Genomic DNA, 16,804 nt, shown 5'->3' with positions numbered 1-16,804 from the left:
CTCCTTTTCCTTGCTATAGGTGAGGAATACTGCAATCAAAATCAATGTTTCCATGTCAGTTTAGGTGAGGAGTGAATAGGCCCAACATGAAAAGTTGCATCATGTAATCTTTACCTTGTGCTCCATCACCTGAAACTACAGGACATGGCAGATTTTTATTCACGGCCAAAAAAGCTTTGGCTATACATCATATAAACCTGATTTTAGTTTTCTGGCCCTGAGATGTTGCTTTCAGTGATAAACAGGCTGCCTGCTTACTCACTTTCAGTAGTTTCTCACATTTTGTTCTCCTCACAAACGGATTTACTCAGCAGTGTCCCTGCTCTTTGTTTATAAATATAAAGGTAAAATGTGTGGGATTAGTTATTAAAGTGTCCCGAAAAGTCCTAGATATAAGGAAGAGATTGTATGCCCCAAATACGTCTTTCCTTCAGCTTTATCAATTGTTAACACAACATATTACTTCTTACATATATTACATTCTCAATCCCTTGTGACTTTATAATGAAGTCCCTACATGCTGAGTGAACTGCAGGTTGCAGCAATCACTTAAGTGCTATATCACTTTTTCACTCATTACACATTGCTGCTTAGGTTTCGAAGATTAAATACTTGTTATTTGAATGTATAAAAGACAGTATGAGAACACTGCCTTCACATTTACTCTTGGACTCTGTTTGCCCAGATTTTATGGAAACGGATGGATGGCAGGGACAGGGCTGAGTAAATGTACCAGAGTCAAAGTAGTTCCAGATGAAGGGCAAGGATGGAGAATCACTGCTTCTAAAACAAAATTATCAGTATCACTTCTTTTTTTTTTAACTTGCCCTTCAAGCAGAAACCTGCATATTTGGTTGGACTGATCTAATTTGATTGTCAGTTTACTCAATCTCAAGCATCAGCATATTTCCTAAAACTACAAGTTCAAGGGTTTCTATGCCTAGTAAAAATATGATTGAATTGGTGACTAAAACTACAGTGTGCAGGTCTGTATATTTGACAATGTTACACTAAAAGATGCTTTAAAAATTATCCATTTCACAGAACATCACTTTCTCTTTCTTTCCACTCTCTGTCACTTTTTACCTCTGTTTCTAGTTGACATGATTCCTAGTCTGAAAAATTAGGAATGAGATTTTAGAAAGCTGTCAGTTTGCAGATCTCAGGTGTTGGTTGTCCAGCCTGTCTTTGTAACTGCAAGTACACAGACCATCTGGTTTCATATCTGGGTTCCAAGCTGTGGGGATGCTGGGAGGAAACCACAAATGTGTTATTAATTGTTATAAGAAAATACTGCTAGAAACACACCCCAAGTTTATTTTTGTTTTTCTTCACTTACTCATAAATTCCACAGCAGTGGATTTTGGTAAAAAGCCATTCTGTTATTTCTTTAACAACACATTCAACAAATGTGGCATACACTGTGGTGAGGTGGATGAGATAATCTGTGCCGCTGACAAATACATGACATTTGTTGATGGTAGGGAAAGAAATATGATGTTGTTCTGATGTCTAACACAGAATTTTGTTGGATATTTTACATCAGCCAAGGTTAAGGGTTAAGAGCCAGACTCTGAGCAGGTCAGATTATAATGGATCCATCTGTCTCACAACAAGAGCTATTGATTATAAGTCCCAGCTAGTGGGGGACTGTCACAAAGACAGCACCAGCTCACCACTGAGAACCTCTGTGGTCATATAGCTCTGGGGTTAATATAGAGAGTTTCTTTCAGACATCTGGATGCTGAGCACCAAACACTGCTCTGGGACAAACACTGCCAGATGCCAGTGGTATTACTGGTAGCAGGTCCCAGTTCTTCTAACAAGACTTTTTGGTACGTAACACAGGCCTTTGTTTTATAGATTAATTCAGAACTGTCCAGCACATTTGTAATCTCCTGTCAATAAACTGTGGTTCTGTTTGCAGATGGAAAGGAAGATCCAGTAATTTGTCAGTGGTTTCTCGACTTTCCAGGGTGTTAAATCTCTCTAAGTCTTTTACATTACCTGTATCTGAAGTCATCTTGAGGTACACCAATCCAGATGGCCACTGCTTTAATTTCTTAGATCCTGTGTGGTCTGTAATATCTGAAGAAAGAGAAAAAAGATACCTAAAGCCACCAACATCAGCAGTCTACAGTTTCAACACCCCCTTTTTTTTTTCTTTTTTCTCTGAATCAACCAGTGGATTTAAATTTCATTGCATTCTAAAAAAAAATCTCCTATTAATAAAATCTCAGTTATTATCTTTATGTTTCTAAGATTATAGTGTTCTGTCTTTTTGGAAACATTCAAATATTTTATCTGTTCCTTTCCCTTCTTCATCTTAACAAATACATACACTAGGTAGAGGACAAAAGCTCTCTGTCCTAGTCCTGGCAGTCCATAGCTCCTCCAGCTGAAGCATTTACACCTTGGAGTACTCTTTATCTTGCAGTCTTCTTTGTCTCACCAACAGTGAGGGAGCTCTCAGGAGGTCCTGGGAAGACAGTGATTTAGGTTTCTATCTTCATGGCTCCTAACATCAGTGACCACACTCTGTTCCACACAGCTTGAGGTGTGCCCTTGCTTTAAATTTCCATCCTGCTCAGCCTACTGAAAACAGATGAAGGAGCGTGCTGCAAAATTCCAATGATTTATTTATTGTGATGAGTGATCAGCCACATCATGGTTTTACTGGTACTAAGAATTCTTGGCTAGGAAGACTTTTTAGGGGGGTATTATTGTATGTGTAAGGTATTTGCTTGCTGCTTGTTTGTAATGTGTTTGCTTCCTGCTTACATTCAGGCACTGTGGTATAATCAGAGAGAAGAAAGAGACTAGGTATATTTTTAATTACTCTATCACTGGATATTTTAGAGGATATTAGAAATGCATCTGTAAGGATCATCAGAGCCTGAACCAGTTGGAGGACTAGAGGATCTATCAGATTTGTCTTTGTCCACCCTTTCTATTCCCCCAGACTTAGTCTGGAGTGTTGGAAATTCCTGGGAGCCACTAGCTGCTGATTTGAAAAGAAATGCACCTAAAGCCATCCTGCAAGACTGACATCATCTTGCATTCATCTCAGTGCCTCCTAAGCATTTTGAGATCCTCTGGTGAAAGCCATTACATAAATGCATTGCATTGTATTCTTAAATGTTTAAATCATGACAGATTTTGAATACATATTTTTTGTGACTCAGTCATGAATTATCACAATTTGCATACAATATTCTCCTGTATACAGCATACCCTCCTTCTCACTTAATCTTTCTGACTTGTGCTGCTGTAGTGACTTTAAACCTGAATTACAGAAGCAATTGTGGAGTGCCTTGCTGTTAACGAGGTGATGAGTAATCTTGCTAAACCTATAGGCAGGAATAATTGACAATTTTTTGTAATGAGCAAGGAGGAAACCCATAATCAAAGGAAACCTTTCTCTGTTTATGAGCAGGTGCATCCATTTTGCTCTCTTTGTGTCCAAAGCTGTAGTGGCTGTCTAATGTGAATATTATTTTCTTTTGTTTATTGCTGCAGTGCCAAGGATGAGCTAATATTAGGCCTTCACTTAATAAGGCCCTGGTCAAATGCTGAGGAATAGGCAGGGATGCCCCAGTGCACTTACACTCTTAAAGGGAAGAACCATGAGAAGTTATAAAATGCAAGCATTGAAGGAAACTGAGAAGCATTTCTCTGTCTTTGAAATAAGTTTGTTTGCAAAGGGTAGCTTAATATTTCTTGGAAACACCATGCTATTTATCCAATCACCTCCTTAGCTGCCCTTTTCTGGTTTCCTCTACAAAAATTGGCCAGGTGACAGTGGTAGTCCTGCTGAGTCCCAGTTATGGGAGAGGAGCTGAAACGCCTGCAGCAGCCTGGGTGTACCCATGCCTGTAGAGCACTGTCCAGTGAACAGGAAATCCACAATCCAGCTCCACACACTTGTCCTAGACATGTAGAAATGTAATTCTGCCATTGTATACTGGACATTGCAGTTATCTGGTATGGCAGATATCTGCCATTGTATACTGGATATTGCAGAAGCCTGTTGTCTTTGTTGTCTTCAGGAAGGACCAGAGTTAGGACCTCCCTGGGCCTGCCATGCTGCTTTCCATAATAATCCCCCACTGTCCTTTTGAATGCTTCTGCAATGTGTCCTCCCATTGGGAGAGGAAATAAAGTCCTTGAAGATGGTATATCCTATGGCTCCTTTAATTATGGAGGATTTTAACAGAGATAATTTCTTGCCCAGGGGATCAAATGTTTACTCTTGAGTTAATGAATTGCCTCACAACAAAGCTGTTTTACCAGATCCTGATTTGCCCCATCCCTCTCCTGCACTTGAATATATTTTCATAATGCTCATTTTTGCTGTAATAATCCAGCATCTGCTGTGCTAACAGTCCTGCACAGAGCTATTTAGAAAAGCTAAGGGCTGCTTTGGGTACCAGAGCCAACAGGCTGGATCTTGTTCCCCTTTTTCCTTCCCTTTTCCTTCCTTTTTTCTTCTACAGGTTAACCTGGTGCTTATCTCCCCTTCTTCCCAGCCCTGCTGGTTGAGGGAGGGTTGGTGACAGGACAGAGTCACTCTCTGAGGTGCCAGTCCAGAGTCCCAGGGCATTGACTCCTAGCCCCCTTGGTGGGGATGGCAGCACTGTTCATGGTGTGCATTAGTCCTTTTCTCTCCACATTTGTGGTGCTGGAGCAGGATTAGCTCTCAGTTAGCACAGGTCTAGCCCCTTCATCTTTTAAAATGTATCTCAGTCATCAGGCTTCTTTCCAGGCCTCACAGATGAGCAGTTACTGGATTTCATTTTAATGTTTGAATTTGGACACTGAGCTCGCCACTGCCAGTTTGGAAAATAAACTACCACACAGATGCAGAAAGGGAATAATTGCACGAGAATGATTTTCCTGCAATTACTTGGGGTAAACTGACAAACTCTGTGGGTGCATTTTCATACTCAGGCTTCAGTGGGGTTCTCTGTGTGCATTGAACCACCTGTGTGCAGAGGTCCCCATGCATTTTGCACTGTGCTATCATTTTCTGTCTTTCATAGCTCAAATTCATTTCTGTAACTAGCTCAAGTGCAAGAAGACACTGATTCTCCTCTCTTTGCAACAAGTTTTAGTTAGAACAAAGTAAAATTTTAGCTCTGACTTGCTAGTAGAGAGTTCTGGTGAACACTGTCAGATCCTACTGGCATCTACAGGGTAGGAAACTCCATCAGTAATGGGGACACAGCATATTTTAATTTTAGAAAGGGAGAAAGTTTGTGTTCAAAAGCTTTCTCCACTGTCAATCATCCATCTTCTTTCAAGAACATTTCTTTGTGCTATTTCCAATCTGAACTGGGGGTGAGGTGTAGCTCCTTTCAGTTACCCATTCATGCTTCCTTTTCATTTGCTTAAATTGCTCATCCATCTTGTCCATCAATATGTTTCTTCGCTTACCAAACAAAGATAATAAATTCCTGTGCCCATAAACACTTAGGTCCATAACTTCTCTAACATAAATATGCTTATTAACTTTTCTGCAGGATGACCTCCATGAGGAAGATGGCATATATGCACACTGGAAGGAAGATAAGAGTCTGAAGTAATTGGATTAGCTGTAATAGAAAAATGGGTGAGCTGCAGGGACGGAATTCACCCAGGACTAATTTGGAGCACAGAATATCAGAGTGCTGCAAATCTGATAGCAAATGATGCTTGTTTATATTGCAGATCAGGAGGCTTTATAAGTGTGTATCTAGCACTGAATCTGTGCATCATCTGTAGGATGTGGTGTCCATGTACTTACAGATACCTGCATACAGTGTTCTTTGATGAAAAGGTGCCCTGATGAATACATTTATTCAAGCTAAGAAAATGATAGGAATTTCACTACATTTCATAATCCAGTAGAAATAATTGCCCCCAGATTCTGAAATATCTAAGTATACTTCTTTCCTTCTTCTCTTTCCCTTTAGCTTTCAAATAAGGAACAACTCCTGCTCCCTCCACTGGCATCAGCTGGAGGCACTGCTTGTAGGGAATCCTGTATATACAGTTATGGGAGAAGTTCCTCAGAACTAGCTCAAAAAGAACAGCATTGGCCTTTAACCTAAGAGAGATAATCTGGGAAAAAATTTTATAGAAGAGTTCAGTAATGTGGTTCTTCCAGAAGACTGGCTGCAGAAAGACAGAGCTAGGATAACTCACACTTTGGGTACACACCCCATGACTCAGACACATCAACCAGACAAGGTGAAGTTGCTCCATTCTGTTGACCCACGACAATCAATGGTACCTTGCGGTAAAATTTAAAGGGTCTGCTATATTTTCCATGTCTGTATTCCTGCTCTCCAATCACTCATTCCTTTTCCCCTTGACAAAAGATTCAGCTTTTCTACTGATCTCCTTCCTGAAGCAGAGGTAATTATTCCCCACAGTGGTCTACAGGACCTGCATGTGGCTCATAGACACCTGAAGATTCATGTTCAGTGTTGTCAAAGGTGCCCCAAGAGCCAGTTTTCTGGGGCCTCTTGGCAGCTGGTCTCAGCTAACATTGCTATAATGTCTGCCTACGGCTGTGTTGCCAGTGATGGGGATTTTTTTCCAAACCCTCTTTACCCTATTTCACTTTTATTCAATTTATAGTTGTCTCTGATAGTTGAGATTAATGTGGATTTTATTTTACAAGCGAGCATGGAGTTAATTTTCAGAGTATTTATTGCTCCAGTCACATAGAGATAAATCACCTTAGAAAGAAAATGTCCTGTTGCATGCAGTAGGCTCAGTAAGTTTGTCTAAACTCATAAAAAGTTGCCATTTAATCTCTGCTTGGGGTTAAATCCTGTGAAACTACGACTGAGCAGTAAAACAGTAGTAAGCAGTACACAGGACAGGCAGTGCCTGCTCCCACCTTTCAGAAATACTCAGTCCTTACTTCTTTCCACAGGCTCATAAGCTTTTATTCAATGCCCAGTGGAGATAAATATAACATGCCCACAGCTCTCTCTTGAATGGAATAAATAAATTTATCTATTTATTTACATAGCTATATAACAGTGTATTTTATTGTAATGTATTTTTAATGTGATATAGCAATGTGTTTTTAAAAAACCTACTCACCTGCAATTGGCTCTCCACATAGAGGATCAAGATCTCCAAAGACAACTAGTGATTTTGAACAGTAAAGTTGAGTTGCTCAGCCTAAGACAAAAACATCAACTTCACTGAGACTTTTGGGGCATAACTCAAGCAGGTGATAAATCCATTCACCAAAACATTTTTCTGAGTATCATTCATGCCTTCTATATTACATCAGATCAGTACTGGTCTGACTGCTTACATTTTAAGATAATTTCCCTCCCAGGTATATATAAGTCTATCTATTTTTCTACTTCAACATCACCTGTGAGGTAGCTTGATATACATTGACTTATCAATCTGGCCAGGACTGGCCATTTTGATGGATTTATAATAAAAACTTTATTTTATTCTGTACAATCAGCCAGTCTATTTCTTGTGCTTGTGCTGCAGTCAGTTTTGGTATCTATTTAGAATAATCAGAAACAAATATGCCTTGTTCGCTTGCTTAGTAAATGTAGTGAGAACCCCAGTTCTGGGTCATCCAAAGTGGCAGTGACATCCACTACCTGTATGTTCCTGTACCTACTTTGCTTTTGCACTTCGCAGGCCATACTGATTTTGGCAGACTTGCATTCAGAGGATAGTTGCTGTTACTGCCTACATGGCATCCAACAGCTCCATGAGGCTGTTTCTGTGCTTAAAAGACTTTTCATTGTAATGCTAAATAAACAGAAGTTTTCAAATAAATTAACCAGATCACTTCTAGTTGTCAGCAGTTTCCAGTGGAAGCCCAATGATTTTTTATTTATAAAATTTGTCATGTCGCCAATCCTGGGTATTGAAGTATTGGAGAAAAAACTGGTGGGTTTTTTCAGACATTTATCCATTTAATGGCTTTTGGTGAATATCCAAAAATGTCATGTTTGATTTTGCTTTCAGCTTCTCACAGAAAATCTGCATGTTCTAAGGGGACCTGTTGGATGAAATTAAATAACCATTAGACAAAGGGATTGTTTTACTGTGATTTAGTACAGCAGAGCAGGCTTCTTCTGCAGCTCAGAATAAGAATCAGTTCCCTGCTTGTTCCAGCTTTGTTCCAGCCCATTCATATCTCTGGATATTTATGAAAAACATAACTCACAAAGAAGAGAATACTGTAACCTTATTGCTCAATACTTACACATTTGAGATGTGTATAATTTCAGCATCTTCTATGCTCAGCAGAACAAGTGGAGAAGCTTGCTGGTGTAGCAGAAAGGAAAATAGCTAAACACAGGGACTGGGGTGCACTGATAACCATCATAGATCCAAACCTGTGACTGGTCATAGTTAAAAACAGGAGAGAAAGACCTTCTAAAATAAAACACAGCAGAAAACAGAACAAGTGTGAGCTGAAGTGATAAATTATAGAGGACTTCATGTGGAGAAATCAAATAAATCTCTAAATATTTTTAGCACACTCACTTTTCTTTCAATAACGCACCAGGAGGTTCAGTGGTCTCACCTGGCATCTTATTAATCCTGCACTGATTGGTGAGCATGCAGGAATGGAGCAGCACTGGCATCTGGGTTAATCACGTCTTCTAGGAAATTGTGAAAATGACACAGGAGATGCTTCACAAATGGTGAGCTGAGGTTTTGCTGCAAAAAAGGCTCTGTTTTCACAGCAGGTGGTCAATAAATCTAGCACTGTTATGGATCATAGCTATAAGTCAGGTTTCAAATGTTCCCAACTGCAAGAAGCGTCTGTCTTATTTAGAGTCTGAACACAACCAATCTTTGCTGCAAGTGCAAGATGGAGTTTCTCCTGCATTTGGGTTGCTTACTTTTATTTGTGTCTTTAACTTGATCTCTTCTTTGGATCCTGATATTTCAGAAGACTATTTTTGATCAATATAATCCTTATGCAGTGCCTAGTGATTTCCTTATTTTGAACTAAAAATCTCTTTCATAAGCAATTCCCAATGTTCCTTTTAGTCTTATGCACTACTTGGATTTTTCCTCAGGGATGGAATGTTATTTTTCTTTTTAATTCTCTCTAAACTGCTGACACTAATGCTCTCTCTAAAACTTGTTGTAGGCCCTGCTCTGTATCTCGTCTATATTTGGGATTAAGGAGAATTTATTATCACGTGGTCCTAAAGCAGCTTTTTTGAAGTCTCGAGTATACTCTCTTGTCAGGTGAGTGCTGATTATATATTATAGAAAAAAATGGTTTTAAAAATAGAACTAAGAGTGAGAAAAATCTGAAGGCTTGAGATGAACTGTTAGGAGAAACAAAACTCCAGAAACAAGGAGGAATTTGCAGCAAGAGAAAAAGCTTAGTTCCCATGGAAGATGCTCAAGTGGATGGTGCTCTTTATTCTGAATGGAAGGAACTGTAGCCTAAGAGGTGTCCCAGTGGGGCTAAACACCATGATAGCCTAGGAGACCTGAACTCACCTCCCACCAAAATACAGGATTTGGAATCTGGAAGTTGGATTCTGTTCAAGGGGACTAGGAACATTCGCATCAGAAACCAGGGCAACCTGCTCGGAGAGCTCAGTTCATAGGCATACATACTATATATATAAATACACATGATCTTTTGGGAGACATATCAAGCTGAAAATCCACCCTTTGAACCTGGTTCTTTCCAGAAACCTCAGATCAGACACCTAAATATGAAAACAACCTGTTTTGAATGCGTTAGCCTGGCATTTCCACTGCTTTTGGAAGAGGTATGTAAACTCACAAAGAAGTATTTCATGCCTTACACTTGAAGTGATTTCAAAGGCAGTCACTCATTGAAGAAAAGAAGAAGAAAGTATACTGCCTCGTGATGGTGTCTTAAAATGCACAAGTAAAACAGAATCTTTTGTACTTCATGAAGAGGAAATCTTAGAGGTTAAACATGCAGGTTGTGGAGAAAAATGCTTTTCAGTGCAAAAAGAAAGGTTATTCCAAATGTTGTCATCCTAAAATTGGTATTCCTCACCACAAGCATGGGAATTGTTTGGAATTTATAACCTTGATAGCTTTAACTACAGCAAAATACATATATAAATGGATCAATTTTTTATGTGTTTAACTGCGAATCTGACAGAGATAAATCCTTCAATGAATCACTGGCTCAACTTCTTGTTTGAAGTTAACAGTAATTTAATTAGATTTGACTTCAAAAAAACACCTTAGCATGATTTAATGGTGTAAATTATGAACTGGTCAAATTGCTCACTGAAAACATGTTATTTAAAGGGGTACATTAAACATAAGCAAATGTAAACAAGCTGTATATTTGATGGGTTACACATTTCATTCCCAGGAGACCATTTCACATTGGGAACTATCACACTAACTTGTCAATGTGATATAGTGGTATGAGCAGGAGCATCAAAATTGGTGGTTGCAAGGCAGAAGGCATATGATTTTTGGAAAGACATTTCACTTCTGCACTGTTTTTTTACCTGTAAAATAGAGATTGAGGAAATGAAGCTCTCCTGGGGCCTGCAGTAAGTTAACGTTTGTAAAACACTTGAGGGTTGCAAATGGAAAAGGTGTTAGAGAAGTGTTATAACTTTAATTATTTCTAATTTTTTTTTTCCCAAGCAAGGGTCAGAACCTCAGATCTGGCTTTTTAAGAGATTGTAAATCTGCCCTCTTGGTCAGTTAGTAGGAATTCCTGCACACTGTAAAGCTGCCTTTCTATTTATTTCTACTGCAGTTTTGACCCTACAGAAACATCCAGCTCCATTTTTTTACTTGAAAGTTGATAAACACATATAATGGAGGTAAAGAATTAAAAAATTCATAAGAAAACCAGTGTTTCTCCATTCTTGCCTAAACCAGCCTCCCAGTGTATCCATCATACTGGCTACTCTCAATGAGCACTGTAGCTCATTTGTTCTCATGGCATTAAAAGTCCAAAATAATTTGTTTCCATTGCTGTTTCTTAACTCCTTAAACTAGTAATTGGCACTAACGACTTCAACATCTGCTGCCTTCTTAGCTGACTTTGATTTGTACAGATGAACCTATAAAAGCATTAAACATTTTAAATTATCACCCTTCCCAGTCTTGCAGGTTCCAGCAATAATTTCCTTTTCTTACTCTCCCATCAGCAAAATTTCCACCTTAAGTATTCTGCATCTCTGAAGCCAAATTGCTGCACATGTGTGAGAGACTGGAAGGACTGCTGGCTTGAAACCTTCCATGTGTGTGGGGAAGAGGCAGGTCAGGCCTGGCCCTGGGGAGGCAGTGCCCTGCCCCATACACCCCCTGGGCTGATCCCAGCCCTGCAGTGGCCACCAATCCCTGACACATCACAGGCAATGCTCCACACCTGCCCCGGAGCTCCTAACCCAGCTCCTGAGTGGCCAAATGACTACAAGGCTCACCTGGGGGAAGGGCCCAGAAAGGCAAGGAGTATTTAACGTCAAACATGAGATAAGCACATGTCTTCACCCTACATTCTTTTGGAAATTCTATCAGTTGAGCACTGCTGGAACCCAGGAGTTGGTAGATATATTTACTCTTTTCTGTCTTTCTTCTAATTCTCTCCTTAGAATTTTTGAGTAATTTAAAATTGAACAAGCTTAGAGTTTATGAGGTTAATGCTTTGAGAAGTGGTTTATGTTGATTGAATGCTGCTCTAAACCTTTTGCCAAATTTCTCTTATTGTCTGAAGTCGCCAGTAAAGGTTTTTTTTACTGTTTTGAGCTCCTGAGGATATCTTGTCAGTATTTCTCCCACACATCTAACTCCGAGTACATGAACAACTGTAATCCTTTCTAAAAGTTTCATTGAGTTTTTTGGGGTCTTACAACATGACATATTTTGTTATTGTAGACAAATTTTAATTTCCCTTGAAAAAGTACCTCTAGTGCGCTTGGTTTTGTTCACGTTTATCTAAATATGAGTTTTGGAGGATGCAGAATTTTTGTTTTAATCATTGGAGATCAGTTATTAATCTGAGTGGTTATAAAGCAGTTATCAAAATTTTAGCAGGACAAGACTGCTTCATAAAGAACATCCTAGTAAAAGGAGTAGGGGTTCAAATGCCCCATGTGAAGTCTGCTGTCATGGGGCACTGCAATGCTGAATCTTTGTCCTTCCTCTGGCTCCTCCTTGTTTTGTTTACTGGGGACCTGGTGACCTCCTGCAGTGTCCTGTACAATCCAGGATATTGCTTCGTCAAGAAATCATTTTACTCCCTGTGGACAGGACACTTATAATTCATATTCCACTCCAAAGAAAAGCAACTGATACATTATTAAAAAAAATATTCTTCTGTGCTTGATTAGTGCTGGCTGTCATGAGACCCAGACTGCTGGGTCATAAGCTTTCAGTCTGACATCTTTTTTTTTCTTGTAGTCATTAAAAGCCTTTCAGGGAGGCAAATTTAGTAGCAAGACATCATTGAAACATAGGCTAAGTCCCATTGCGTAATGCTAACCTCTGTCTCTGGGAGTTATTAGCCAGGGTGACAGGCTATGCACTTATTTATTCTTCCAGTGGCAGTGAGATCAGTGCACAAAGGTCCCTTGGGGACTGCTCCATCTCAATCCCAACTGGGGTATTTAATAGTTTCTACCACAGGCCTTTTAAGGTTGATTGTGAACTCTGTCCTATTAGCCAGAAACCACTGTTCAGCAAAGTGACAGCCAAATCTTTTAGAATGATAGTTATTTTTTGTAAACTAGCCTAAGGCTTTTGGGTGAGAAAAAGGGAGAAATAATTGCTTAGTACTGGGAGAGACTCAGGCACAATTTAGAATTCATTCCCATCTATTAAAGTAGAATCATTTCTATATTGTATACTCAGGAGAATGACAAAAAATTAGATTTGTACTTACAGAAACAAATGTCCTTTCTTCTTTAATTGGTTCCGACTTGGAGAACACCTGTCAGCACATTCTATGAATATATTTCAGTCTAATCCACCATCCAGCTGTTGCAGCCTAGAAACACCTTAGTGATTGAATTCTTCCTCTGCAGTACATGTCCCCAGGGGACTTCCTCACCCTGGCACTAAAGCTAACCAGGCACACCTTGTCATCTCAGAGTTCAAAGCTCGTTCTTATTCCGTGCATTGCAAGAATCCAAGAGGTTTAATGTTTTCACAAGACTGTTGTTTTTTTTCTTTTTTGTTGCCAAGGGCGCTGGCTTTTTGTTCCAGTATGGAATATATGCTGGAAAACCAAAGCAAGAGGCTCTGAGTCCTCAGAAGTCCTCCAAACATTATCTGCTTGATGCTGTTCAACAAATAGCTAAGACTTGAAGTTCAATATAAACAAGACTTGTGTTTTACTAAAGCATGATTTACAAAAACAAAACAATGAAAGAAGCTTGTGCTTCTTTCTGCTTCTTTTTGATGAGCAAAGCTCGAGAAATATCTGTTTCCATCATCTGGCATTGTCACAGTCAGTCAGTCAGTCACATAAGCATGCACAGACTGTCTCATGTATCAATGTATATTTGCTGTGTGTCTTCTTTATAGCTCCCAAAAAGGCGTTATAAAGCCCAAGTTGCCAGCCTGCAAGGTGCTTTGGGCTGGTTGGTTTTTCCACCAGATATTCTCTGGAGGACAGAAGGTACATAAAGATAATAGATAGAAGGGACTGCTTTAAGGTGAGAGAAAAAAATTACAGCCATCCTGAAAACCACAGTGCATTTAAGGTATGGTTTGAAAGTATAGTAAATCAGAGCAATCCTATAGTCAGCACAGCACATTCCTTCTTTTGACATACATTCTACCACAGCAGTAACATCTAACCAATAACCTTAATTCCTATTTTTATGGTATTGCCTTTATTTGCCAGTGCATTGTGCCAGATTTGGTAGTGTCTCTGAAACAGCAGGTCAGGATATAGATATCTGACAAAGCAGAAAGGCCATGTGGAAAGACCTGGTTATTAATTTTGAAGAAGAATGTGTGCTCATGGCAATAATAGCCGAACAAGAAGATGACCTTAGGGAAAGAGGATGTATGGACAGACAAATCTTGTCTGTGGTAAGCATATAATCTGCATACAGATCAGCAAGAGGTTTCTAATTAACTTCAAGGGGAAATGGGTCAGTTGTGAGTCTAGAAGATCATGATTTAAGAACCTTTGCTATTGGACAGCTGCCGCTATATGAGGGAACAGACAGGCCAACCAGCTTTATGTATATCCTTTTACCCCACTTCATATATCACCTCTTACCCATCAAACACTCCAGAAAGACTGTACTCTTGCAGCTTTGTGGAAAAGAATGAGACAACTGGTACCCGAGCAAACTGTACTGAAATATGATCTTATATTTTAAAAAAACCAGTATTCTCTTGCCTTGTTCAGCTCCTGTCTATAAATCTTTCCTTGGCAGGGTTATTAAGAGCAACTGGCTGAAGCAGCACTGCTGTTAGCTGAGATTCTTGCTGTCCTACAAACCTGTCAGCCAAGTTACAGGAGTAAGTATAGAGAATCAATACTCTTTTTGGCAAAGAAAAAGAGCTGACATTGATTCTTCCAACTCTGGCAGCTGCCTTTCATGCTGTGCCCTTCGATGTGTGATGAAGGCCTGTTTGTGGTCCCATTGCAACCTTGTAGGGTGTTCAGTGTAGGAGAAAGGAGAGTCCTACAAAGCCACATCTTCCCTAACTTCCACAAGTTAAGGAATGGGTAAGTTTGACAGAACTTCAGACCTTCAGCAGGATAGATGGCACTGGGTGAAAAGGCTCCTTTTACTTCTTGTCTTGGGTGTTTGACCATCTGGCAGTGTTCTGTGAGTGCCCTCAGTGGACTTCTGGAGAAGTCTTCTGTCATAATTTATCTGACTAGATAATAAGATATGGTCCAGAAACCACCATTAAATTAATAAATGTAGACTACAGTCCCAGGCTATATAACAGACATTCAAAAGCTTAAACTTGCAAATGATTACTGAGATTTAACACAGGCACAGCTGGTGAGGTGGTCTATCCACATTAATAACACAAGGCAGAGTCATGATATAGTTCCTTCTTTGCCCCCATACTTTTCTGTCACTGCTCCTTAAAAACAATAAGTAATATCACGTTTGGTTGATGTGGCTTTGCAGACCTTTTGGGTACCTGCTTTTTCTTGACTCAATTGCTTTTTGAAATGCTGTGAACCTCTACAAGAGCCCAGTCAGAGGTGGGTAGAGGATTTACTTTTTAATGATTATTCTAAATCTTAAATGCCACCGAGTAAAACAATCACTCATAATTTGACTTCATTAAGCATTCTTTGTAAGTTCATTAGCCTTGGCATTGTCAGCATGTTGCCACAATCAAATACAACTTATTCCATGTTGTGCAATGAGAGCTGAGGGCAGATCTCACACTGGGCTGTCATCTAATGGACCTGAAGCACCAGCTAAATGTAACAGTGCACTGTCCTCAAAACGGGCATCTAGCGAGGGGAGAGGATGTATGTGCTGGAGATGACTTGGTATACATCCAGGTGCTGAGCTCGGCACACCCAGTGCTTTAATCACAGTTTCATCAAATACCTGACAAACTTTTTTACTGGTTTCACTCTTGAGCTGCAGCTAAACTAGAATTCCCACAGGACTGTTTCAATTTTGCTTACTTGGATGCTGTTCTCAGAGGAGGAGAAAACTGACATATAGGCTTTGCTCAACATCTGTGGGACTTTTCAAACTGCAGATAATCAGTGGATGATGCAAAATGATGTAATTTGCATCAGAAAGGTAACTGAAAAGCCTCTTACACATATGAGTGGGCATAATTTAGCCCTTTGATGTAAGAACAACAAAAGAATATTAAAGGCAAATTCTGTTTTGTGTAATATGTGCTGATAGGAAAGCTGAAGCCAATGACATCGTGCAGATTTCTGCCATCTTTTTTCCTGTTGACCTGCCTGTGGCCAGCTCCCAAAGGTCCCTGTGGAGCAACATATGATGGAAAAACCCTCAGGCCCAGCTGCTTGGAAAAGATAACTTCCTCAATTCAGGGAGTCAAAAAGACATGCTAAAGCCAAGCACCCTCACTAGTGCTGCAAAAGGAAGGAAAAAGATAAAAAGCACCCTGAGGAACTTCTTTTCAATCTCGTTCTGAGCAAGAATAATTGAACAGTGCAAAGTATCATAAGCAATTTGTCTCTATGTGACAGACAACAGACCTGTTTTTGAAGGTGATGATTACACTGACTTCCCAGCAGAAGCTCAATCAAATCTGTGGTTATATGGTTTCCTTCCAAACTGGAGAACACAGCAGTGCTGCTGTTATTTGATACTGTTTTTGTGGGTATGAATTTATCACATGCTTCCTACTTGAGCTTTCCTTCAGTGGTTTTGTCAGTCCAGACTCCGTGAGCAGGACCACCCCATCTCAGCCAGACATGCCAGCTTGCTTCAATCCTGCCTGGTCTGGACAAAGCAAATACAATATTCCACAGTATTTAGGCCATGCCAATACTTTTTAGGAGTCTTCATTTCCAGTGTTGTTTATGCTCAGGAGATTGCACAGTAAGAGGAAAGTGCTGTATCTTGCAGGCTGTAGTGTGTTAAAGGAAGATAAAGTCAGTTAAGGCCATATCTGCAAACAGAAGAATAATACTTAGCACTTTCAGCTCTGTAAATCATGGTTTTGGTTTACATTCTGTACCTTCCCTATCGCCCATATTCCTAGAGATCACTCAGTTTTCCACTATTAGACTTTACAGATAAAAGATTAATTCTGTTTAAAAATGTAAAAAAGCATTTGTGTTTCTTAAAAAAACAGACAAAACCCAGCAATGTTA

At 39.7% G+C, this 16,804-nt stretch overlaps 1 long non-coding RNA gene across 1 annotated transcript; it reads right to left on the bottom strand.

The window, feature by feature from the left end:
- Window positions 1-936: 936 nt before the first annotated feature.
- Window positions 937-15,201, bottom strand: LOC146436014 (uncharacterized). Its single transcript, XR_014852874.1, has 4 exons — window positions 12,893-15,201; window positions 8,240-8,409; window positions 2,008-2,088; window positions 937-1,248 (listed from the first exon to the last, which is right to left on the bottom strand). It is a non-coding gene; the product is annotated as an uncharacterized LOC146436014 (long non-coding RNA).
- Between the last annotated feature and the right edge of the window lie 1,603 nt (window positions 15,202-16,804).

Source organism: Lichenostomus cassidix, chromosome 5 (assembly GCF_008360975.1).
Source record: "Lichenostomus cassidix isolate B80296 chromosome 5, HeHo_3.0, whole genome shotgun sequence".
Classification (NCBI taxonomy): Eukaryota; Metazoa; Chordata; class Aves; order Passeriformes; family Meliphagidae; genus Lichenostomus; species Lichenostomus cassidix.
Note: the sequence above shows the minus strand (reverse complement) of the source record. Positions and strands in the feature narration are given on the sequence as shown.